The sequence below is a fragment of the Prionailurus viverrinus genome, chromosome D2, assembly GCF_022837055.1.
Source record: "Prionailurus viverrinus isolate Anna chromosome D2, UM_Priviv_1.0, whole genome shotgun sequence".
NCBI lineage: Eukaryota > Metazoa > Chordata > Mammalia > Carnivora > Felidae > Prionailurus > Prionailurus viverrinus.
In genome coordinates, this window is record NC_062571.1 from 35738667 (window position 1) to 35764291 (window position 25625).

General features: G+C 36.2%; 1 long non-coding RNA gene across 2 annotated transcripts; it reads left to right on the forward strand.

Annotated features, from left to right (window-relative positions):
- Positions 1-801: 801 nt before the first annotated feature.
- LOC125148404 (uncharacterized) lies at positions 802-22741 on the forward strand. 2 transcript variants are annotated; one of them, XR_007145533.1, is made up of 4 exons: positions 802-3669; positions 3918-4028; positions 6357-6457; positions 22406-22741. It is a non-coding gene; the product is annotated as an uncharacterized LOC125148404 (long non-coding RNA). The 2 variants fall into 2 exon arrangements; XR_007145532.1 differs by lacking the exon at positions 22406-22741 and having other exon boundaries at positions 6357-7013.
- Positions 22742-25625: the final 2884 nt, after the last annotated feature.

Below are 25625 nucleotides of genomic sequence, written 5' to 3' on the forward strand. Positions count from 1 at the left end.
TTTTACTTTCTTGATGTGTCCTTTGAAGCACAGATGTTTTCAATTTGTATGAAGTCCAGTTTGTCTATTTGTTCTTTTGTCATTTGTGCTTTTGGTTTCATGTCTAAGAAGCCATTTGCCTAATCCAAGATCACAAAGACTAACACCTGTGTTTTTGTCTAAGTTTTATAGTTTTTGCTCTTAGATTTAAGTCTTTGATCCATTTTGAGTTTATTTTTGTATATATGTAAGGTAGAGGGCCTAAATTCTCTTGCACGTGAATATCCAATTGTCCCAGCACCTTGTTGAAAAGACTGTTTTCTCCACTACTGAACTGGCTAGGCACACTAGTCAAAAATCAATTGGCCATAAATGTAAGGTTTTGTTTCTGGACTCTCAGTTCCATATGTCTATCCTTGTGCCAGTCCAGACTGTTTCAATTATGGAGATTTGAGTAAGTTTTGAAGTCAGGAAGTGTAAATCTTCCAACTTTGTCTCTCAAGAACAATTAGTTTAAGTGCTAAGGTATCTTTATCATATTAAAACTACTACAGAATGTCTTTCTCTTAGGAAGGACACTGATAAACTTTTTCTACTCTTTTTGATGAGAAACTTTCTTATCCCAAGACTATTGATCAGGTACCACTCACTAGGTAGGCCTCTGACAGGCACTAAAGGAGGTTACAAAGTATGCTATTTGGTAGCACTTAACGTGCACACAGAGCACATAACTTCTTATAATAAAAAATAGTCATTGGGATATGTGTATTTTGTCCTTGAGTTGATGACACTTTTTTTTTTAGTTCTCTGTTTTGATAAAGGGCAAAGGAGAAATAATGGCTAGCCTAACAGACTTGGTCTCAGGAAATCTCTGACTGGTTGTTAACATATTCCCCACTGTGACCTAAGTTTTTGCATCTTGGAGTGGGGAATAGTTAACCTAGTCTCACTTTATAGTATCTTGGTTTAATAGATATTTGAGGGAGGACATGCAGTATGGGAGAAGAATAATGAGGTTATCAAGAAGACATGAGCCCTGGCCCCAGGTTGGCTTCAAATAGCTGTGTGACCCTCTTATCCGAAGTTATTCACCAGATATAGATAGTTTACTTGTGACATCTCTAAGTATAATTATATTGTGGACCAGTGTTTTTAATAAAGTTGCCTCCCTGTACGTGGGGAAAGGCAGTTCTTACCGGAGTAGTGATCCAAAAAGATAGGCCATTTATTTGTGAGTCACAGTTGGGCAAGTGAGGTGGGAACAGAAGACTGATCATTTGGTGGGGGAGAGGGGATGAAGCTTGGTGATCTGGAGAACTAGAAAATTGAGGTCATCCTAGTCTCAGCAAGTGATCAAGGTTGCCAGAAAAGTGCTTTCATAAGATTGGAAAAGAAGATGGTACAAGCATTTAAAGATAGGCTGGGTGCTCAAGTATATAACAGAGTAGGAGAAAGAGAAAAAAAGAATAAGAGTAGCTACAAGAGTAGTTGATAATTTTTACATCTGTCTTCATTATATGTACCTGTTACTGCTTTATTTCTCTGAAAAAATCAAAGAGTAAGACTTTTTTTTTTTTTTTTTTTAGATCAGGGTGAGGGAAATACATTCTTAAAGTTCAAGCAACTTTGGCTAAAAGCTATTATTCTTACCAACAAGCAACTTTGGCTAAAAGTTATTATTCTTACCAAATTTTGCAAAGCAATTATTATAATTTTTTACTCTTTCAAACCAAAGATACATAATATAGAGATTGCTTTAGACATACATAAGCCTACAAAGGAAGCATGTGTTTAGCTGGCAGTCTAAAAATACCACCAGTATTAAAATATTAAAAAATTCATGATTCACTTCTCTCATTACATCACCTTCAGAAAAAGTGTCCATTTAATAATATTTTCATGGGATAAAATAGGTTTAAAATGTAAACAATTTTTTTTATGATTCAGTTGTAGTTCTATGGTCTAGTCCCCAGCTTTTGTCTCATTGGACAAGTTCTTGAACGGCTGTGAGCCTTGGTTTTCTCAACTGTAAAATAAGGAAAACATATGCACCACCACCACCTCCAGTGAAAGAATGTTAAGAGAAGGTAAAAGGAAAACATAAAGATTAAATAAATTTAAACATGAAGTAGTTTGATATTTTACAGAAGTACCAAAGCAACTCAGTGGGAAAGGAAAGTCTTTTCAACAGACAATGCTATACCAATTTGACATCTATAAGAGAAAAAATGAACCTTACCTCACACCATACATAGAAGTTAGAGATGGATCATAGACATAACATAAAAGCCAAAGCTATTACACTTTTAGAAGAAGACATATAAGAATATTCTCACAGCTTGGGGGTATGCAAAGTTTCTTAGAGAGGGTTTTGAAAGCACTAACCATGAAAGAAAAATATTGATAAATTGAACTCCCAAAAAATTTTGAACTTTTTTTCATCAAGACACCATTAAGATTATGTATAAACCACCAGCCAGGATAAAATATTCACAGTACATGTATCTTGATAAAAACTTGTATTTAGAATATATTAAAAACTCAACAATGGAAAGGCAGATAACCTTACAAAAATATATATATATGAATGGCCAATAAGCACATGATAAAGTAGTCAGCATCATTATTCAGAGTGAAATGAACATTAAAATTTCAGTGAGTTAGCTCTGTACCAGAATGACTAAAATTTAAATGACCACACCAAATGTCAGGGAGGATGTGAAGCAACATTGCTAGTGGAAGTGTAAAATGGAAGAACCATTTTGGAAAAGGGCCTGGAAGTTTCTTATAAAATTAAACACACCTATTCTTTGAGCCAGCCATCCCACTCCTGGTATTTACCCAAGAGAAATGAAAGCATATGTCCACAAAAAGACTTGTATTAGACAATTTATAGCAGTTTTTATTCATTGTTGCCAAAAACTGGAAACAGGATCGTTGTCCAACAGCAGGAGAACAGATAAAAATTGGTATATTCAAACAATGGAATAATACTCAGCAAAAGAAAGAAATTAACTACTGATGAAACAACAGGAGTCAATCTCAAAAACATTTTACTGAGTGAAAGAAGCTAGATATGAAAGAGCACAAACTGTAAGATTCCATATATATGAATTTCCGAATAGGCAAAGCCAACCTATAGTGAAAAAAAACAAAAACAAAAACAGAGATTGGCTTTGTGGAAGAGAGAAGTGGAAACTAGGAAAGGAGATGAGGGGAACTTCTAAGCTCACAGTGTGATCCATGTCATAGTAGGGGATACACAGGCATATGCATCTGTCAAAACTCAGAGAATGTCCTATTTATGTTCCACGATTATTTAACAACACAAAGAACCCTAAGCAAATAATGAACTCTATTAATGTAATACATACCAATAGAGATGAAGTGTGTCGATATCTTCAGCTTACAGTGAAGGGCATCAAAAAATAAGATGAATGGAAAGAGGGATGAATAGATAAGGGGCAAGGCAAATACGGCAAAATGCTAATTGTAGAATCTAGGATGTTTGCTATATAATACTTTTCAACGTTTCTGTATGGTTGAAAATTTTCCTAATGTTGAGGAAAATATAAATTTTATATTTTTATCTAAATAGGAAAACCTATTAAACTTGATCAATAGCAGCATCTGATGAAGAAGATAAAACAATACATACAATACATACAGAGATCTTCCAACAAACCCACTGTAAGTTGAAAATACTTTAGGTCAAAAATGCATTTAATACATTTAACCTATTGAACCTCATGCCTTAGCCTAACTTACCTTAAATGTACTCAGAACATTTACATTAGCCTACAGTTGGACAAAATCATCTAACACAAACCATATTTTATAATAGAATTGAATATCCCTTGTAACGTATTGAATACTGAAAGTGAAGAATGGTTGTATGGGTCCAGAATGGTTGTAAATATTTCAATTGTTTACCCTAGTGCTCGGGAGGCTGACTGGGAGCTGCAACTTGCTGCCTCTGCCCAACATCACGAGAGAGTATTGTACCACATACCACTAGCCCAGGAAAAGATCAAAATTCAAAATCTGAGGTACAGTTTCTACTGAATGTATATCACTTTCACACTGTCATAAAGTCAGAAAATCATAAGTCAAACCATGATAAGTTGGGGACCATCTGTATATTACTTACTACAAAGTGTAATTTTTACCTGAATTCCATGACAAAATTAGCCCATCTTGGGCTACTGCAGGGTTTCTTGGGGCTACCAAGCTCCTCTTCTGAATATGGAATACCCTCTCCCCCAGCCCACCTGACAATTGGATATTTGATGAAACACCCTTGCAAACATCAACCAGACATATTCCCACCCTGACCCCTGAACCCATTGCTTTCTGCTTCTGCCTCCTCTGAAGCATCCCTTCTGATCACCAGAACATTTCTAATTGTCCAATCCAATGGCTAATTTAATTTCTTAATCTACCTCTTCTTTTCTCAGCACCTGACTCAGAGGCCACACTCTCTTGAAACTTCTTATTCCTTGGCTTTTACACAACCACTTTTTCCTCATTATCTTGCCTTCTTTATAGCCTCTTACTATGCTTTAGGAAGACATCTCTGTTCGGTGTCAAGAAGCCTCCACCCCAACAAGCCTTTTGTCATTCTCTAAACTCCAAGGTGACCAATTTGACTCCCACAATTTCATCTATCACCTAATTACTCTCAAATCTCTATTTCTTTTTGTTCGTTTGCTTAATTTTTTTTATTCAATGTTTATTCTTGAGAGAGAGACAGAACACGAGCAGGGGAGGGGCAGAGAAAGATGGAGACACAGAATCCGAAGCAGGCTCCAGGATCTGAGCTGTCAGCACAGAGCCTGACACGGGGCTTGAACTCACGAACTGTGAGATCATGACCTGAGCCCAAGTCAGAGGCTTAACTGACTGAGCCATCCAGGTGCCCCTCAAATCTCTATTTCTAACCTTGATCCCCCTCCAAGCTTTAGGCTTGAAACCTACAGGTCAGCCCCTTGGGATGTTCTGTAGACACATTGATTATCAAAACAGCACTCACCTTCTCTTGAACACCCAGGCCCAGTTCATTCCTCCTACTGTTTAAACTCCTTGACCATCCACCACTTAACCACTTCAACAACCTTCCTACTGCCATCCCTCCTTATAACCCTTCATGCCAGCCCAAACATACACCTATGCTCATGACTCTATCTGGATTACTATTTTCCTTCTATAACAACTCAGTTGTAGATCCAGTCCAAAAGTCAGGTCCTTTAAAAAGTTTTCTCTACACCTCCCAGGTTAGTTGCTGCTCCATTCTTTTTTTTCTCTTAAAGTACATTGCATATTTCCTTACTGTAGCTTATACAATTATAACATATCATGTAATTGTTTACTGATGTATATGACTTCTAAGGTTGACTTCTAAGTATATATACATATACTGATGTATATGACTTCATCCACTGCCACATAGTGGATGCTGAATAAATGTTCACTCAGTGAAGGCCTCTCTCACTTCTCCAGATCCCCGCAGTGAGTTGGAGACTTTGGGATGGCAAAGTCACCAAGGATATTAGCTGCCAGGACAGCCATAATTGTTCATATTATCTGGCTATACTTCTGATCACATTCTCCACACTGGTACCCTTATTTCTTCCCTATTTCTCTTCATTCTTAGAGGTCTGTTACCAAAGTGGTCAAGAGAAAAGGGAACCCAGGGTGCCACAGCGAACCACCTTCTCTCCCCAACCCAACCAAATAATCTACATGCACATAAATGAAGCACGATCGTGTGATATAGTGTAAGCTTTTATCCTTTGTGACTTCTTGATCATTTCCCATGTGACTTCTTGATCATTCCCATTTCAAATTCTGTGTCTCCCTCTCTTTCTCTGCCCCTCCCCTGCTTGTGCTCTGTCTCTCTCTATCTCTCAAGAATGAATAAACATTAAAAACAAATTTAATAAAATTTTTTTTTAAATCTGACTCTTGATTTCAGCTCAGGTCATGATCTCACAGTCGTGACATCAAGTCCCACTTCAGGCTACACACTGAGCATGGAGCTTGCTTGGGATTCTTTCTCTCCCTATCCTTCTGGCCCTGTCCCCCTTCAAAATAAATAAATAAATAAAAGTAATAAAATGATTATTTATGAGACATTTGTAAAGACCTAGCACAATGTATAAAGATGCAGGAGTCATTCATTCATTCCACAAACATTCACTGTTTTTTAAGTGTCAAGTAATGTGCTAGGTGCAGGTATATAGCACTCAATAGAATGTGAGGTTCTTTTCTTGCAAGTTTGGACGTTCTTATGTTTCTAATATTCTGTATAGTGCTGTTTCTTCCCCACCCTGTTCTCCTTTGGTCAAAATAATTTTTCTCTGAATTCCTTCTTTAAGGCCTGCTAAGTAGCATTGAGTGGTGGTTAACAGAATGGGCTTAAGCCAGACTTACAAGGTTTGAATCCTGGCTCTGCCACTTTTTAGCTGTGAGACATTGGGTAAGTTGCTTAATTTATTGGTGTTTGCTTTCTGCATCTTTATTTTATTTGATTTTATTTATTTTATTTTTTGCTTTCTGCATCTTTAAAGTGCAATAATACCTACCCCCATTAGGTTGTTGTAAAGAATAAAAACATTAATATATGTAAGTCTTCAAATGTTACCTGCATTAAGTAAAGTGGTAGTTATTATCATTTGCTACCTATGGTTCATTGAGTACTTACCTTGCCATGAAATCAATTCTGTCCCAGGTATGAGAAAGCAGTTAGATTAAAGACCTTGTTTCTTATTTATATTTTTTAAATAATTTTAATAAAAATATTCTTATAGACCGACACTGTCCAGTATGGTAGCTACTAGCCCTATGTAGTTATTGAACACTTGAAATGTAGCTAATTAGAAGAGTAGTGTTGCAAGTATAAAATAACTCAGATTTTAAAGATTTAGAAGAAAGGCATTAGTGAAAATAATAAAGCATGTCAAAAGTCCTTCTGTCTGTAAGAGCAACTAAAAACTCTCAAAACTTGTGAGAATCAACTTTTTCAGAATTCTGGACAGTAATAAAAACCTTGAAGCAACTTGGGGAGTTTTTTTTTTTTTTTTTAAGAAAAATGGCTGCATCCATCAACTATACTCAATTTTTTTTTAAATTTTTACATGGCTCCATCTTGATAATGATGCACTTTGTGGCATTTTACTATGCCCTAGTGACATCCCCCACACTCAAATGAATGCAAAAAAGAAGAAAGTATTGCCTATACATAGGGGAAAAAAGCAATCAATATAAAACTGCTCTGAGGAAGCCCAGACATTGGACTTACTGGACAAAGACTTTAAATCAGCCATTTTAACTATGTTCAAACAGCTAAAAGAAAGCACACCTAAAGGAAAGCATAATGTCTCACCAAATAGAGAATATCAATAAGGAGACAGAAAATATAAAAAGAAATCAAATAGGGGCACTGGCTGGCTCAGTTAGTAGAGCCTGTGACCCTTGATCTTGGGGTTGTGAGTTCAAGCCCCATGTTGAGTGTAGAGATTACTTAAAAATAAAATCTTAAAAAAAAAAAAGAAAGAAAGGAATTGGGACACCTGGGTGGCTCAGTCAGTTGAGCATCTGACTCTTGGTTTTGGCTCAGGCCATGGTCTCACAGTTCATGGGTTCAAGCCCCGTGTCAGGCTCCACACTTAGAGCACAGGGACTGCTTACGATTCTCTCTCCTGCTCTCTCTGTCCCTCCCCTGCTTGCATATGCATGCATCTTCTCTCTCTCACACACACAAAATAAATAAACAAAAAATATAAAAATTAAATTAAAAAAACATTTTTTAACGCTTATTTATTTTTGAGACAGAGAGAGACAGAGCATGAATGGGGGAGGGTCAGAGAGAGGGAGACACAGAATCCGAAGCAGGCTCCAGGCTCTGAGCTGTCAGCACAGAGCCTGATGCGGGGCTCGAACTCACAAACCACCAGATCATGACCTGAGCCAAAGTCGGCCACTTAACCGACTAAGCCACCCAGGCGCCCCAAAATTTAAACAAAGGAATCAAATAGATACTCTGACATTGAAAATTATAATAACTCAAGTGAAAATTCACTACAGGGCTTCAACAACAGATTTGACTATGCAGAAGAATCAGAGACCTTGAAGGTAGATCAACTGAGATTTTTCCAATCTGAGGAACAGAAAGAATAAGAAGACAAATGAAAACTCATGGTACACCATCAAGCATACCAACATATGCATAGTAAGAATCCCAGAAGGGGAAAAGAGAGAGAAAGAATATATGAAAAAATAATAGCTGAAATCTCTGCAAATTTGATGGCAAACGTTAATCTACATATCCAGTAAATCAACAGACTCCAAGTAGGATAAACTCAAAGAGATTCACAATAAAACACGTTAAATCAAACTGTGTTTGATCAGACAAAAACAAAGGGGCGCCTGGGTGGCTCATTCAGTTAAGTGTCCAACTCTTAATTTCAGCTCAGGTCATGATCTCACAGTTTGTCAGATCAAGCCCCATGTTGGGCTCTATGCTGACAGCATGAGCCAACTTGGAATTCTCCTCTACCTCTCTCTCTGCTGCTCCCTTGCTGGTGCACTCTCTTTCTCACTCTCTCTTAAAATAAATAAATAAACTGTAAAAAAAAAAAATAGACAAAGACAAAGAATCCTGAAATCAGTAAAGAAGAGGTGACTCTCACATACCAGGAATCCTCAATAAGATTAACAACTGATTTCTCATCAGAAATCTGGAAAGCCAAAAGATAATCAGTCAAGAAAATGAGAAAACAAGCCACAGACTGGGAGAAAATATTTGCAAAAAACATGTTTGGTAAAGGACTGTTATCCAAAAATATACAAAGAACTCTTAAAACTCAACAGAAAGAAAATAAACAACTTGATTAAAAAATGGGCCAAAGACCTGATCTCACCAAAGAAGTTATACAAATGAAAATTAATTATATTAAAAGATGTTCAACATCACATGTCATAAGGGAATTTCAAATTAGTACACTTCATGCCTGTTATAAAGGCCAAAACCCAGATACTGACAACACAAAATGCTATTGAGGATGTGGAGTAACAGGAACTCTCATTCATTGATAGAATGCAAAATAGTACAGCCACTATTGAAGATAGTTTGGCTGTTTCTTACAAAACTAAACATACTCCCATCATATGATCCAGCAATCACACTCCTTGGTATCTATCCAAAAGAGTTGAAAACTTACATCCACACTGAAACTTACACACAGATGTTCATAGCAGCTTTAGTCATACTTGCCAAAAGTCGGAAGCAACCAAAGATGTCCTTCAATAGGTGAATGCATAAACAAACTGTGGTACATCCAGACAATGGGATAATATTCAGTTCTAAAAAGAAAGAAACTATCAAGCCATGAAAAAATATGCAAGAAACTTAGATGTGTATTTCTAAATGAAAGAAGCCAATCTGAAAAGGCTACCTACTATATAATTCCAATTATATAACATTTTGGAAAAGGCAGAACTATGGTAACAATAAAAAAGTCAGTGGCTGCCAGAAGTTGAAGGGAGGTGGGATGAATAAGCACAGCACTGAGAATTTTCAGGGCTGTGAAACTATTCTGTATGATACCAACAGTGAGCCCTAACGTAAAATATGGACTTTTGGTGATATGATATATCACTGTAGGTTCATCAATTGCAACAAATGTACCACTCTGGTGTGGAATATTCAGAGTGGGGGAGGGTGTGCATGGAGGGGAGGCAGGGAGTATATGGTAATTCCCTGTACTTTGTATTCAATTTTATGTGAACCTAAAACTGCTCTAAAAAAATATAGTAAAAATTTAAAAAGCTGCAGGATAACATATGCAAAGTGCCAACAGAAAAAAAAACTATTAGCCAAGAATCCAGCAAAAATATCCTTCAAACTGAAGGTGAAATTGAGATATTCCCAGCTAAACAAAAGTTTAGGTGTTCATTGCTGGCTGACCTGCCCTGAAAGATATGCTATGTCCTTCAGACTGAAATGAAGGGACACTAGCCAGTAGCTCAAATCCACACAAAGAAATAAAGAATGCTGATTAAGGGTGACTACATGGATAGATATTTTTTAAATAATGTATTTTTATTGTAACTCTTATCTGATTTAAAAGATAATTGGATAAAGCAATAATGATAAATATATGTTGATGGGCATACAATGTGTAAGGATATAATTTGTGAGAGTAACAACATATGATACAGCAATAGAGAAAGTAGGACAAAGCCCTATAGGAGCAAAAATTTTGTATATTATTGAAATTAAATTGGAATAATTTGAATCACAAAGACAGAAGGTAGATTAGTGGTTGCCAGGGACTGGGAGAATAGGAGGAACCGGGAGTGACAGCTCCTGGTTATCAGGAATTTCTTCTTGGGGTGATGGGAATACTCTGGAATTAGATAACAGGAATGGTTGCACAGACTGAATGTATTAAAAATCACTGAACATTACACTTTAAAAGGTGAATTTTATGATATATGAATGATATCTCACTAAAAATTACTTTGAAACAAATAAAAAGATAACATGAATTGCCATCTATATGGTAAAGAAATGGAATTTGTAGTCTAAAAAGGCTTCCCACAAAGAAAACTCTAGGTCTGTATGGCTTCACTCATGAATTTTATCAAACATGTAAAGAAGAAAGAATACAATTCTGCATATACTCTTCCTAAAAAATTGAAGACACAGAATTCTTCCCAACTCATTCAATGAGGCCAGTGCCAAAAGCAGATAAAGACATTACAAAAAAAAAAAAAAAATATATATATATATATATATATATATATATATATATATATATCTCATGAACATTGATGAAAAAATTCCAAAAAAGAGTGTTTTCAGGGGTGCCTGGGTGGTTCAGTTGGTTAAGCGTCCTACCTTGGCTCAGGTCATGATCTCACAGTTAGTGGGTTCAAGCCCATGTCAGGCTCTCTGCTGACAGCTCAGAGCCTGGAGCCTGCTTCAGATTCTGTGTCTCCCTTTCTCTCTGCTCCGCCCCCACTCATGCTCTCTTTCTCTCTCTCTCAAAAATAAATAAACATTAAAAAATTTTTTTAATGTTTTCAGCAAGTTGAATCCAACAAAATATTAAAAGATTAATACCTTATAACCAAGTAAGGTTTATCACAGGAATACAAAGTTTGGTTTAACATTCAAAATCAATCAATGTAATTCACCATATTAACAAACAGAAAAAAATATGATCATCTAAATAGATATAGAAAAAGCATTTGACAAAATCCAGTATCCATTCCTGATAAACACTCTCAGCAAATTTAGAATAGAAAGGAACTTTCTCAACAGAAAAGGGAATCTACTGTGCCACCTGGGTGACTCAGGCAGTTGAGCATCCAACTCTTGCTTTTGGCTCAGGTCATGATCTCACAGTTTGGTTTGTGAAATCGAGCCCTGCTTCAGGCTCTGCGCCTGCTTGGGACTCCCTGTCTCCCTTTCTCTCTGCCCCTCCCCTCCTCACTCTAGAGCAGTTTCTCTCTCTCTCTCTCTCTCTCCCTGTCTCTCTGAATAAAGAAATAAACTTAAAAAAAGAAAAGAAAAGGGAATCTACTAAAATCCTACAGCTAGCATCATACTTAATGGCAAAAATCTGAGTAATTTCCCCAGATGGGGAACAAGACAAGGATATCGGCTCTCCCCATTTCTATTCAACATTGTACTGGAGGTTCTGGCAACTGTTATGAGGCAAGGAAAAGGAAACAAGCAGCCATTGAAAAAATAAAACTCTATTTTCAGATAACACAATTGTGTAGAAATCCAATTGAATCTAGAAAACAGAAATGAGAACTAGTGAGTTTAGTAAGGTTGAGAGATACAGGATCAACATACAAAAATTAATTGTATTTCACAATTCTAACAGTGAAAATCAGAAATTAAAATTAATAAAATGTTATTTATAATAGCATCAAAAGTATGAAATACTTAGGAATAAATCTGATAAAATATGATTTTGGTTAAGCATCCAACTCTTGATTTCAGCTCAGGTCATGATCTCACAGCTCCTGGGATCAAGCCTCACATCGGCATGGAGCCTGCTTGGGATTCTCTCTCAACCTCTCTCTTTCTGCCCCTCCCCCATTTGTGTGTGATCTTTCTCTCAAAATAAATAAATAAACATTAAAAACAAATAAAAAGGGCGCCTGGGTGGCTCAGTCGGTTAAGCATCCGACTTCAGCTCAGGTCATGATCTCACAGTTCGTGAGTTCGAGCCCTGCATCGGGCTCTGTGCTGACAGAGCCTGCAGCCTGCTTCAGATTCTGTGTCTCCCTCTCTCTGCCCCTCCCCCACTCATGTTCTCTCTCTCTCTCTCTCTCTCTCTCTCTCTCTCAAAAATAAATAAACATTAAAAAAATTAAAAACAGGGTCACCTGGGTGGCGCAGTCGGTTAAGCCTCCGACTTCAGCCAGGTCACGATCTCACGGTCCGTGAGTTCGAGCCCCACGTCGGGCTCTGGGCTGATGGCTCAGAGCCTGGAGCCTGTTTCCGATTCTGTGTCTCCCTCTCTCTGTGCCCCTCCCCCATTCATGCTCTGTCTCTCTCTGTCCCAAAAATAAAAAAAAAATTTTAAAAAATTTTAAAAAATGTTGAAAAAAAAAACGTTGAAAAATAAATAAAACATTTAAAAAATTTTTTTTTAATTAAAAAGACATCATTTGTCCCCAAATTGATCTATAGATGCTATGCAATCAAAATAAAAATTCCTTGCAGGCTTTTTTGTGAAAATTGACAAGCTGATTCTAAAATTCATATGGAAGCACACAGCCTACAACAGCCAAAACAACTTTGAAAAAAGAAGAGCAAAGTTAGAGGATTTACATTACCTGATTCCAGATATATTATAAAGCCACAGTAATCAAAACAGTGTGGCATTTGCATAAAGAGAGACAAAGTAGAACAGAATAGAGTTCAGAAATATAAATGACAACTTTAATAGCTTTATAAGACATAATTTCCAAACCATACCATTTACCCATTCCAAATGTAAATTCAATGTTTTTTAATAAGTTCACAGGGTTGTGCCACAATCACTACAATCTACAGATCATTTTTGTCCACCCAAAAAGAAACCTCGTACTTATTAGCAGCCACTCTCCATTCCCCTATTACCCTTCCTCAGCCCCAAGCAAACCTAATCTACTTTCTTTCTCTCCAGATTTGCTTATTCTAGACATGTGGTATAAACAGAATTATACATGACTTGGCCTCCTATGACTGGCTTCTTTCACTTAGCATAACTTTTTCAAGGTTCATCTATATTGTGGCATGCTTCAGCCCTCCATTCCTTCCAGTTGCCAAATAATATTACATCATAAGGATATAGCACATTCTGTTTATTCATTCATGAGTTGATACACACCAGGGTTTTTCCCACTTTTTGGCTACTATGAATAATGTCACTATGGATATTTATGTAAAAATTTTTATGTGGACATGTTTTCATTTCTCTTGGATAGATATACAGGAGTGGAATTGTTGAATCATATTAAACTCTGTGTTTTACTTTTTAAGGAACTGAGAAACTATTTTCCAAAACAGTTTTACATTCCCACCAGAAGCGTATGAAGTGTCCAATTTCTCCACATCCTTGCTAATACTTGTAATTCCTTGTCTGTTTGATTATATCCACTCTAGTGAATGTGAAGATCTCATTATAGTTTGTTTTTTTGGGGGGGAGGGGGTGGTAAAATACATGTAACATAAAAGATGCCATTTTAAGTATGCAATTTAGTGACACTAGTTACATTCACAATGTTGTGCAACCATTGCACAACCACCACTATCTAGTTCCAAAACTTTCCATCACTCCAAGTAGAAACTCTGTACCAAATAAACACTAAAATTCCATCCCCCTCACTCCCAGACCATGGTAACCTCTAATCTACTTTCTATACCCATTCTAAATATCTTGTGTAAGTAGAATCATATACTATTCATCTTGTTGTTTCTGGCTTTTTTCACTTAGCATAATGTTTTCAAAATTTATCCGTGGTAGGGGCGCCTGGGTGGCTCAGTCGGTTGAGCGGCCGACTTCAGCTCAGGTCACGATCTCGCGGTCCGTGAGTTCAAGCCCCGCATCAGGCTCTGTGCTGACAGCTCAGAGCCTGGAGCCTGTTTCGGATTCTGTGTCTCCCTCTCTCTGACCCTCCCCTGTTCATGCTCTGTCTCTCTCTGTCTCAAAAATAAATAAACGTTAAAAAAAAATTAAAAAAAAAAAATTTATCCGTGGTATAGATAGCCTGTATTGGAATGTCCTTCCTTTCTATGGCCGAATACTATTCCACTGTGTTTATATACCACATTTTGTTTATCCATTCATCTGTTGATGGACACTTGATTGTTCCACTTTTTGGCAATTGTGAAAATGCTACTGTGATTATTATGATACAAGTTTCTGTCCCCTGTTTTCAGTTCTTTCAGGTATATACTTAGGAGTGGAATTGTGGGGTCATCTGGTAATTATATTTTTTAACTTTTTTGGAAACCACCACTGTTTTCCAGAGTAGCTGAACAATTTACATTCCCACCAGCAAATGTACAATATTTCTAATCTCTCCACATCCTCAACAACATTTTTGTAAAATTTCTGGTTATTGTTATTTTGAGCTTTGTTGTTGTTGCTGGTGTTGTTATGGTCATTCTAGTAGGTGTGAAAAGGTATCTCATTATGGTTTTGATTTGTATTTCCCTAATGACTAATGATGTTGAGTTTCTTTTTATGTACTTTTAGTCATTTTTATATATTCTTTGGATGAATTTATTTTCATAAATTTCATAAATTTTCCTATTTTTTATTTAAATTCTAGTTAGTTAATGGGGCACCTGAGTGGCACAGTTGATTAAGTGGCCAACTCTTGATTTTAGCTCAGGTCATGATCTCATGGTTCATGAGGCTGAGCCCTGCATCAGCCTCTTTGCTAACAAGGAGGAGCCTGCTTGGGATTCTCTCTCTCCCTCTCTCTCTCTGCCCCTCCCCCGCCTCAAAATAAGTAAATAAACTTTTAAAAAAAAAATAAATTCTAGTTAGTTAACATAGAATGTAATATTGATTCCAGGAGTATAATTGGGGTGCCTGGGTGGCTCAGTCGATTAAGTGTCGAGCTCTTGATTTCAATTCAGGGCATGATGTCACAGTTTGTGAGCTCAAGCCCCACACCAGGCTCTGCACTTACAGAGCAGAGTCTGCTTGGGATTGTCTTTCTCTGTCTCTCTCTGCTCCTCTCCTACTCTCTCTTTCTCTCTCTCAAAATAAATAAACTTTTTTTAAAAAGGAAAAAAATAAATGTATAAAAAAGGAGAATTTAGTGATTCATCACTTACATATAACACCCAGTGCTCATCACAAGTGACCTCCTTAATTCCCATCACCCATTTAGCCCATCCCTTTCCCATCTCCCCTCCAGCAACCCTCAATTTGTTTGCTATAGTTCAGAGTCTCTTACGGTTTGCTTCCCCCCTCTCTCTTTTTTTTCCCCTTACCCTATGTTAATCAGTTTTGTTTCTTAAATTCCACATATGAGTGAAATCATATGGTATTTGTCTTTCTCTAAATGACTTACTTTGCTTAGCATAATACACTCTAGCTCCATCCATATCACTGCAAATGGCAAGATCTCATTCTGTTTGATGGCTGAGTAATATTCCATTGTATACACATACTACATCTTCTTTATCCATTCATCACTTGACCGACATTTGGGCTCTTTCCATAATTTGGCTATTGTTGATGATGCTGCTATAAACATCAGGGTCATATGCCCCTTAGAATCAGAATTTTTGTATCCTTAGGGTAAATATCTACTAGTGAAATTGCTGGGTCATAGGGTAGTTCTATTTGTAACTTTTTGAAGAAACTTTATACTGTTTTCCAGAGTGGCTGCACCAGTTTACATTCCCCACCAACAGTATAAAATTCCCCTTTCTCCACATCCTCACCAACATCTATTGTTTCCTATGTTGTTAATTTTAGCCATTTTGACAGGTGTGAGGTATTACCCTGATGCTGAGTGATATTGAGCATCTTTTCATGTGTCTGTTGGCTATCCAGATATCTTCTTTGGAAAAATGTCTATTCATGTTTTAGTTTATTTTTTTAAGCGTATTTATTTACATAACTTCTACACACAACGGGGGGCTCAAACCCATAACCCCAAGATCCAAAGCCACATCCTCTTCTGACTGAGCCAGCCAGGCATGCCTTTAGTTCATTTTTTCTTTATTTTTTATTTTTTTAATGTTTATTTATTTTTGAGAGAGAGACAGACAGAGCATGAATTGGGGAGGGGGGGGAGCATGGAGAGAGGGAAACACAGAATCTGAAGCAGGCTTCAGGCTCCAAGCTGTGAGGACAGAGCCCAATTCAGGACTCGAACCCACAAGCCGTGAGATCATGACCTGAGCCAAAGTCAGATGCCTAACCCAAGCACCCCTTTAGTTCATTTTTTAATTGAGTTGTCTTGTTACTGTTAAGTTGTGTTTTTATATATTCTGAGTGGAATTCCTTCACAGATATATGATGTGTAAATATCTTCTTCCATTCTTTAGGTTGTCTTTTTACTTCCTTGGTGGTATCACTTATAGTACAAAAGTTTTCTAATTTTGATGTAGTCTAGTTTATCTATTTTTTTCTTTTTGTGACTTGTGCTTTTGGTATTATATCCAGGAAAACATTGCCTAACCCAAGGTCACAGATATTTACTTCTTAATTTTCTTCTAAGTGTTTTATAGTTCTACCTCTTATGTTTAGGTACACAAGTTATTTGAATTAGTTTTTTGGTATGGTAGTGAAGTAAGGGTCCAACTTCATTCTTTGGCATAACAGTCTAGTTGTTTTAGCACTATTTGTTGAAAAGACTACTTTCTCCTCACTGAATTGTCTTGGTACTCTTGTCAAAAACAATTGATCATAACCATATGGATTTATTTCTGAAATTTTAATTCTCCAGCAGGTGACTTTCATTAAAAATCCAAAACTAATTTGGTGGAGAAAGGATAGTTTTTCAACAAATGGTGCTGTAACAAGTGGATAGTCTTATGTAAAAACAAAACAAAACCAACAAAAACTTCAATCTTTATCTTACTATCTATATCCTGCATATCTCATATTAAAAAATTGTCTCAAAATGGATCATACACCTAAATATGAGCCCTAAAACTATAAAATTTCTACAAAATAAAGAGGGCAAATCTTTGTAGTAAATTAGACAAAAAAATTTTAGATATGACACCAAAAGCACCATCCAAAAAAGGAAAATTGATAATTTGGACTTCATCAAAATTAAATGCTCTGCTCTTCAAAAGATGCTGTTTTTTTAATGTATTTTAATTTAGTTTATTTTTAAAGTTTATTTTGAGAGAGGGAGAGAGTGGGGGAGGAGCAGAGAGAGAGGGAGAGAGAGAGAGAATCCCAAGCAGGCTCCACACTGTCAGTGCAGAGCCTGATGCGGGGCTTGAACCCATAAACTGTGAGAACATGACCTGAGCTGAAACCAAGAGTCGGGCATTTAACCAACTTAGCCACCCAGGTGCCCCCTTGAAAAGGCACTGTTAAGAGAATGTAAAGATAATCCCCAGAATGGGAAAATATATTTGCAAAACATAAATCTGATAAAAAAGAACTTGTATCAAGAATATACAATGGGGGCGCCTGGGTGGCTCAGTCGGTTAAGCATCTGACTTCAGCTCAAGTCATGATCTCGCAGTTCATGAGTTTGAGCCCTGCATCAGGCTCTGTGCTGACAGCTTAGAGCCTGGAGCCTGCTTCGGATTCTGTGTCTCCCTCTGTCTCTCTGCCCCTCCCCCCACTCATACTCTGTCTCTCTCTCAAAAATAAATAAATGGTTAAAAAAAAATTTTTTTAAAGAATATATAATGAACTCTGAATACTCTATTTATTTTTAAAATACAGTTTTATAAATAGATTTGAACACATATTTAACCAAACAAATACATGAGAAAGATGCCCAGTATTATTGGTCATTAAGAAAATGCAAGGTACATTATTCACAATATCCAAGATATGGAAACAACCCAATGCTCATCAACAGATGAGCAATTAAAAAGATGTGGTACATATACACAATGAAATATTGCTCAGCCATAAGAAGGGAGAATATCTGTCCATTTGTGACAGCATAGATGGAACTTGAGCATGTTATGCTAAGTGAGATAAATCAGACAGAGAAAGACAAATACTGTATGGTATCACTAGTATATGAAATCTAAAAAAGGTAAACCTGTACAAAAGAGAGTAAAATGGTGATTACCAGGGTATGAAGTAGGGGAAAGATAAGAGTGATGGTGTTTAAGGGCACAAATTTGTAATGAGTAGTAAATAAGCCATAGAGAGCTAATACACAGTATAACAAATATAGGCATAATTACCATAACTATGTAATGTGATAATTATCACCACACCAACAATCATATATAAATGTATGAAGTAACATGTTGTACACCTTAAACTTAAACAACATTACATGTCAAATTTATTCAATAAGAAAATACAAATTAAAACCACAAAGTATCTCTTCACACTGATTGAAATCAATGCAATTAAGTTAAGTTAAATTAAATCAAATTAAATTAAAACTGACCATATCAAGTGTTGGTGAGGATCTGGAGGAAATGGAACTCTCTTACACTGCTAGCAGGTTATAAAATGGTAAGACCACTTTAGAAAGAAGTTTGGAAGTTTCTTAAAATATTAAATATATACCTATAACATAATCCAAATACTCCATTCAGGTATTTAACCAAGAAAAATGAAAGCATACATTCATACAGAGACTTTTGCATGAATGTTTACAGCATCTTTACTTATAATAGTCCTAAACTGGAAACAACCCAAATGTCCATCAACAGGTGAATGAATAAATAAATTGAAGTATACATGTACAACAGAATACCACTCATCAATAAAAATAAATAAATTACTGATATATTCAATAACAAGGATGCATCTTAAAATGATTATGCTCAATAAAAAAAGCCAGATGAAAAGGAGTACATGCTGTGTGATTTCATTTATGTAGAATTCTAAAAATCAAACTAAACTTTAGTGACAGCAGTTCAGTGGTTGCTTGGGAACAATGGGGTGTTAGAGAGGGGAGAGGTGGGAACAATGGATTTTAAAGAGGCACAAGGAAATTTTGGAGTGATGGATATGCTCATTGTCTTGATTGTGGTGACGGCTTCACAGGTATATACATATGTCAAAACTTACCAAATCATATACTTTATATATGTACATTTCATTATATGTCAGTTATGCCTCAATAAAACTATTTTTAACATTACATATATTAGTAATATAAAATAGTACAGCTTTTATAACAAAAGCTGGGCCTTTCCTCAAAAAACTAAACATGAGGGGCACATGGGTGGCTCAGTCAGTTAAATGTCCAACTCTTGATTTCAGCTCAGGCCATGATCTCGCAATTCCTTGATTCAAGCTCCATATCAGGCTCTGTGCTGGCAGCACAGAGTCTGCTTGGGATTCTCTCTCTCTCTCTCTCTCTCTCTCTCTCTCTCTCCCCCTCTCTCCCTCTCCCTCCCCCTCCCCCACTTTTGTTCACTCTTTCTCTCTCAAAAATAAATAAACTTAAGGGGCGCCTGGGTGGCTCAGTCAGTTGAACATCCAGCTTTGGCTCAGGTCATGAACTCATGGTTCATGAGTTCCAGCCCCACATCAGGCTCTGCACTGTCAGTGCAGAGCCTACTTGAGATTCTCCCTCTCTCTCCCTCTCTATGCCCCTCCCCCACTTGCACACTTTCTCTATTTCAGAATAAATAACCTTAAAAATAACAATAATAAAAATAAATAAATAAACCTTAAAAAAACTAAACATGGAATTATAAATAAATTTTTATAAATTTTATACATTTTTATAAATAAATATTTATAAATAAACCTAAAAAAAAAAGAAAAACTAAACATGGGTTATCAGACCCAGCAATTCTCCTTCTACGTATCTACCCAAGAGAAATGAAAACACATGTCCACACAAAGAAACTTGTACATGAATCACCATAGCAGTATTACACATAATAGCCAAAAATCAGAAGCAATTCAAATGTCCATCAACTGATGAATGGATAAACAATTATGCTATATCCATATAATGGAATGTTACATTCAGACATAAAAGAAATCAAGTACTGATACATGGTACAACATGAATGAACTTCAAAAATGTTATGCTGAGGTGAAACAGCCATCACAGAACACCACATGTTATATGATCCCATTTAATTTTTTTTTATGTTTTTTTATTTTTTGAGAGAGAGAAACACACACACACAGAGCGCAAGTAGGGGAGGGGCAGAGAGAGAGAGGGAGACACAGAATCCGAAGCAGGCTCCAAGCTTTGAGCTGACAGCACAGAGCCCAACGCAGGGCACCAACTCACAAACCATGAGATCATGACCTGAGCCAAAGTCAGATGCTTAATCCACTGAACCACCCAGGTGCCCATATATGATCCCATTTATATGAAAAGTCCAGAATAGTAAAGTCTGTAGAAACAGAATGTAGATTAGTGGTTGCCTAAGCCTAAGGGTAGGGGAGAATTGGAAGTGGCCGCTAATGGATACAAGCTTTCTTTTGAAAATGTTCTAAAATTAGATTATGGTGATGGTTGCCCAACTCTATAAATATACTAAAAACCATCGAATCATATGCTTTAAACAAGTAAACTTAATGGCATGTAAATTATATGTCAAAAAGCTGTTAAAAATTACATATATGGCTGGAATTATATTTTTATTTTATACTACTGTTTCAGAGAAACACAGCTTGGTGAAAAATATGGGCCAGAGTAAGTAGGACATAGTCGTGCTCATTATATGCCTCCCTTGCATATAATAAGCACTCCATGGAAATTTGCTCATTATTAACATAAGACAAATGTTGCAGCCAATAAAAACTATTAGAGGTAATTTTTTGACCCCAGGATTTATAAAAATTATCATGTGTAAAAGATTTTAAATAACCCGTTTACATTTGCTAAATAATAATTAAGCTCTAAAGTTAGCTTGAGTGTACAAATTACTTTCAAGTCTTAAATAGGTTTTGTCTTTAATGATTTTCATTCAATCACTAAGGATGCCATCCCCCACTCTGCTCCATTTGCATCAAAGCTTTCTTTCCATCTTGTCAGATTGCTTCCTTGGGAAAGTTCAGGCAGAAGCAAGTTTTCTAATCAAATGCCACCTAATGGTGTGTCAATATTTGGCTGTCTCAAATCTTTAAATCCACCAAATGAATTTTACTGAGTTTGATTCCAGAATCAAATAACTTCATGGTCATAAACTGAAAGCATGATGCCTGTGTGAGTTTTGGGCATGATGATGACTGGCAGTTTATTTTTTCCAAAAGGATGGAACTGTCTTCCTCTGCAAGGGAAAAGATTATCCTAAAATATCCCGGATGGAAAATAAAGAAATGAGAGCTTTGATAAGCATAACAGTCCCACAAAGATGTCCATGCCCTCATCCCTGAAAAGTATGAGTATATTATGTAACATGACAAAAGGGACCTTTGGAGACGTAATTAAGGTTACAGACTTTAAAATAAGGGGATTATTCTGAATGATCTGGGTAAGCCCAGTCTAATCACATGAACCTTTAAAAGAAGAGAAACTTCTCCATCAGAAAGCAGGAGAGATGAGCCAGTAGAAGTCAGACAGATTTGAAGCATGGGATGGACTCCATGAACCATTGCTGCTTGGAAGATGTAGAAGCAATGTGAGAAAGAATATAGGAAACCTCAAGGAGTTGAGAGGGGCTCCAGGGCTTCAGGCTGACAGGCAGAAATGAAATGGGACCTCAGCCCTACAACCACAGGGAATTGAATTTGACCAACTACCAGAGTGAGCTGGTTTGAGGATTCTTCCCCAGAGCCTCCAGTAAGAAGCAAAGCCCTGAAGATAATCTCGATTTGTATTTTGTTTTGAAATCTGAAGGGAAGTACCATCACACTTGTGACTACAGAACTGAGAGATAGTGAATGGGTATTGTTTTAAGCTTCTAAATTATGCCAATTTGTTACATGGCAATAGAAAGCTAATACAAGAGTTCTCAAGAAAAGATTTCGGAACCCCATGTGCATAAAAATTCTCTGTCAGGGAAGTTAAGGGGAGTGGGGCTTACATTTTAAAACTGGGAGGCACATTCAGGGATATGAATAAAAGTATTATAAGAGGAATTATATTATATCACAACAACCAGGGCTTTGGGCTCACAAGTTGGCTCTGACATTGGACTCTTCGGCAGGCATAGGACCTGGCCTGATAGATTTAGCTACAGTTGTACAAATTCAGAAAGATGCAGAGGATAAAGACAAGAAGTGGGAGATACTGAACTTTTATTTGTGTCCGACGTCTGCAGGTTCTGTGAGACAGGAACAGCACTGTGCTGCTTTTTGCCACCCTGCTTGCCATCTCTGGAGTTTTCTACTCTCCTCATACAAAGCCAGTTGGTCACCTCGAGTCATCAGTCCAGTCTTATGCCAGCCAAGAATATTGAAAAGCTCTAGAATGGGGGCATACTTGGTGTCCTCACTGGGAAAAAAAAAAACCCAGTCCTTTCAAGAAGTGAACACACAAGGCCGCTGTTCCCCAGAGAAAGGGCAGGACCAAACCATGAAATACATTTCTTGTCTTCTGGCTTCTTGTTTAAATCTTCATTTTGTCTCATTTCCATAAATTCTTTCGAAGGTCTGAGACTCAGGAAACCTGGGACCTTTTCCCAATTTTAGTCTTCTAGCTTGAATGTAATGATTTAATGTGATTGTCCAGGAATAAGAATGAAACAATTCCAATTCTATATACACTATAGAAATAATGGTGAGGTTTCCAATTTATTTTATAAAGTTAACATAAACAAATATACACATACATACACACATACACACATGCACAGACATACACACACACCCCACAGGCTAGACCGGATTAGTTTGACTTAAGTTATTTATATGGAATTTATAAACTTACATCCTAAATGGAATATGACTAAATCTAACCTATCAGTACAATATATTAATAATATTCCATTACCAAGAAGGGTTTGGCCCAGAAATGCAAGGATGATCAATATTTTAGAATCTATTAATACTATATACAATGTCTGCTTAGTACATAGTATAGTCCTAGTATCTAACACAATGACTAGCATGCAGTAGATAATAAGTATTTGTTGAATGACTAAGTGAATATTCATTATCCACTATCAATAATCCATTTGAAAATAAAATGGGAAGATCCCATTCAAGTAGCAATTATAACAATTCTATGTAATTATATAAAAATGCATATGTGTGTGTGTGTGTGTGTAGGTACATGTATATGTATCACCCAGGAATAAACCTAACAAAATGTATTTAAGATCTACTTGAAGGAAAGAGCAAAATTTTACCAAGGTACATAAAAGGAGATAAATGCATGTACAACATTGTGACTATAGTTAAAAATACTATATTGTATACCTGAAATTTGCTAAGAGAGTAGATCCTAAATGTTCTTATCACAAAAAGAAAAGAAAAGAAAATGTTGACTATGTGAAGTGATGCATATGTTAACTACCTTCATTTGGTGATAATTTCACAATGGATATGTATATCAAATCATCAAGGTATACACCTTAAATATATACAGTTTTAAATGGTCAATTCTCCTTGAGTAAAGATGGAAAAAGAAAAGAAAATATCTCCAAAATGATCCTGAAAACAAAAAATAAAACATGTAATGTTTTTTTATTTTAATTCTTTTTTTTTAAATTTATTTATTTTGAGAGAGAGAGAGAGAGAGAGAGAGAGAGAGAATCCCAAGTAGGCTGGGCACTGTCAGAGCAGACCCCTATGCAGGCCTCAGTCTTATGAACCATGAGATCATGACCTGAGCTGAAACCAAGAGTCAGACACTTAACCGACTGAGCCACCCAGGCACCCCAAAACATATAGTATTTAAAAAAAAAAGATAAATACATGAGAGACATATGCAATATTATAAAGATGTCACTTTTTCTCAAACTAATTTATAAATGTAATACAGTTCCCATTAAAATCCAAAAGAGATTTTGGGAAAGGTGAGTCAGTGAAATTTTTTGTTGTGGGGGTTGGGGGGGTGGGCAGAAATAAGAGGGGATATTTGCATAATTAGGTATTAAAACCTATTATAAAGCCAGAGTAATTAAAACATCAAGACTTGGCATAAATCAATAAAATACAATTTAAAACCTTCCAACAGACCCAAATATATACAAGTATTTAGAGTATGATAAAAGTAGCATTTCCTTTTTTTAGAAGAACCTCAAACCCTATTTTTGAGAGAGACAAAGAGACAGGACATGAGTGGGGGAGGGGCAGAGAGCGAGGGAGACAGAATCAGAGCAGGATCCAGGCTCTCCAGCACAGAGCCCAATGCGAGACTCAAACCTACAAACCGTAAGATCATGACCTGAGCCAAAGTCAGGCACTCAACTGACTGAGCCACCCAGGCACCCCTAAAAGTAGCATTTAAAATCAGAGGGTGAAATGGGTGAAGGAGGTCAAAAGGTACAAACTTCCAGTTATAAAATAAGTAAGTTATAGGATAAAATGTACAGCATGATGACTATAATTGAGAATGCTGTATTGCACATTTGAAAGTTGCTGAAAGAGTAGATCTTAAAAGTTTTCATCACACACTATATGCTAACTAATTTGGATGTAAATTACTTTTAAAATTTTTAAATAAAAGAAAAAAGTTTTCATCACAAGAAAAATAATTTGTAACTAGGTGACAGATGTTAACTAGACATATTGTGGTGATCATTTCACAATATATACAAATATCAAAGCATTATGTTGTACACCTGAAATTAATATAATGTTATATGTCAATTATAACTGAATAAAAAAAATCAGAGGGGGAAAATATTCTAGCAAATAGTGCTAGGATATTTGGTTACTGCTTGGAAAAATTAAACTTGAGTTCCTACTACATGCCAATCATCAAGGTAAAGTTCCAAATAGATAAGTTATTTTTTAAAATACCTTAAAATAACTGGCCAATACACAAAGTGTTTATATAATCATGAGTCATAAGTGTTTTTCAGAGCATAATACCTAAAGCAAAAATCATAAAAGGGGGCACCTGGCTGGCTCAGTCAGTAAAGCATGCAGCTCTTGATCTCAGAGTTGTAAGTTCGAGCCCTACATTGGCTGTAGAGATTACTTAAAAATAATTTTTAAATCTTTTTACAAATCATAAAAGATGCATAGATTTGTCCATATAAAATTTTAAAACTTACATTTAATTTTTTAAAAATGAAAAGGCAAACCACAAGCAAGGGTAAAATATTGGCAATATGAAATATAGACAAAGTCTTTTTATCTTTAATTTGAAAAACATTCTTGCAAGCAGAAGGAAAAAGAAATACAAACTAGATATTAGAATAAAATGAACAAAAGACAATTCACAAAAGAAGAACACAAATAAAAAAAGAAATGTTTATCCTCACTAATAAACACGAAAATACAAATCAAAAGAAGGTACCTTTTTATACCTCCCAGACTGGCAATGATTTAAATAATGATAATATTTAGTATTAAAGGACTTCATATACT